Below are 2,303 nucleotides of genomic sequence, written 5' to 3' on the forward strand. Positions count from 1 at the left end.
CAAAAAAAAGGAGTCGAACGTTGTAATGTGAACAACCTTTACTGCTCTGTTTTTTCTCTCTCTAAGTTTTTCCCGCTTGCTTAAACGATGAAGAAAGAGAAACACTCACATGGGGGTAGTGGGTGGTGGGGCCCACATATTAGTATTATTTTTTTAAAAGAAAATTTGGATAATTTTACTAAGGTCTCATTTCCACATTTACCCTCCTTGAAAATTGAAATTTGTAAATTTGTTCTTGTTCACTCCTCATTGATTATTTATTCTTTTCTTATCAAAGAAGAAAGCCTAAAATTTATTTTTAAAATTTAGTAATTTGAGTCGGTATTAGGCAATGAACTAGTTTGATTTGAAACGGAGTTTAAGAAAATAAAAAAGATTTTTTAATTTTATAATTTTAAATTAAGCTATATTAAATGTATCAAATTACTTTTTAATTTTGATTTTAAAAACATATCATCTATAAAGTTAAAATTAAAATATCACTAAAAATGAAATGAGTCATATTTTTTGAAACAAACTAAAAAAGAAATAGTATCATTTTTTTTTATAAACGATGGAAATAATAATTTATATTTTGATACTGATAACTGTTGATAGTAAGATGGAAATTGGCCACCATAGAAAGTTTCTACCTTTAAAAGGAGAATTTCCTTATTTTAGATTTTTCTTATCTGTAAAAATTTAAATTTTGAAATTGAGAATTATGATTATCATAAGAATATCTCATCCATATCCAATTAATTAATTAGGGAAAATACATAAGAAAATGTACAATTATCTGTTTAATCTATATCTAAAATCTCTGAGACATACTTATATTATACTAAGGTCCTATTATTCCTGACATAAATTAAGGGGATACTCGTGCATTATTTCAATTAATTACATAATTTTATTACTTGAAAAAAGAACAATTGCTTCAAAATGTTAGTATCAAAATGTGAATCATGACGTTTTCATTTCTTTTTATTTTTTGTACTTACAAAATGTACATAAATGTGTAATAATTTTTGCTTTAAATAGAGTTCATCGGTTACACCAAACTTTATCATGCTTGTTACATTTTGTAACTATATATTATAATTTATAACATATTATTGTATAAAATTTTGAATTTTCATGGAATAAGGGCAATTTGGGTAATTCATTATTCAACGGTACTTTTGTTGCAAACAAAGCTTATGGAAGGAACAAAAAAATTCCATAAAGAATAATGAGAGAATATTTATAGGTTAGATAATATGAGACAAAAACTAATAATTGAATTTACAGTAAAAATATTTTAAATTTAAATAGCATGGAGTATTCAAATTATAAAATAAAAAATAAAAAAATGTAGCACGTTCAAATTATAAAAGCAATTTGTTGTCAAGATTCAAGATGATAGATTTTCACACAATAATGAGAAAAATAATGTATTGAATATCAACATTAATATATTTTTATATGTCCACGACACATTAAATTAAATTAGGAACAAGTACTATTATATAAAATATCAATAATTGAGGTAAATTAATGATGTAGTAGGAATATAAAATGCAATAGTCGAAATATACACACATATTTTACTGAGTATTTGCTAATTTTTCTTCATCGTTATTATTGAGTGATTTTATATATCATGAAATATTATTATGTTGTTTATATCGATGATATTCTATGAAAATATTAAGTAATGAGAATTCAAAATATCATACATTGATTAATCAAATAGAGGTTCAATAAACACAAAAAAAAAAAAATTAAATTAGATCAGATCGATTCATGAAATACCTTTCTAGATATTTTCAACGTGTCAATCATTTACGAAATGTGAGATATATTTAATTAAACTCAATGAGATTTATTCATTTTTTCTTTTGAATATATTATCAAAACTTCATTATAAAAACATCAAGCTAATTGTGGGGATTTAACTAACCTACTAGTAACTTCTTTTTTCTTAATCATTTATTTTCTCTGTCTCAATTTATATGACACATTTTATATTTTGAGAGTCAAACAATTTAAATTTGACCAGAAATTTGCGCATAAAATCTTTAATTTTTTAAAATGAAATTCGAAAAGTGACACTTAAAATGAGACAGAGATGGTATTTAAAGCTTGGTGGCTTAATTATAGGGAGTAGTAGTCTATTCTAGAATTTTTAACCAAACTAAGCCATTATATAAAACAATTTACCAAAATAATACATTTTTCTAAAATTTTACAAAACTAGTATAAACGTATTTCACGGTAACGTTTTAGGGTATATTTTTTTAAAAAGAAACTAACAGCATTAGGTTGATATACGTTACTGT

This window comes from Solanum pennellii, chromosome 4 (genome assembly GCF_001406875.1).
Source record: "Solanum pennellii chromosome 4, SPENNV200".
Classification (NCBI taxonomy): Eukaryota; Viridiplantae; Streptophyta; class Magnoliopsida; order Solanales; family Solanaceae; genus Solanum; species Solanum pennellii.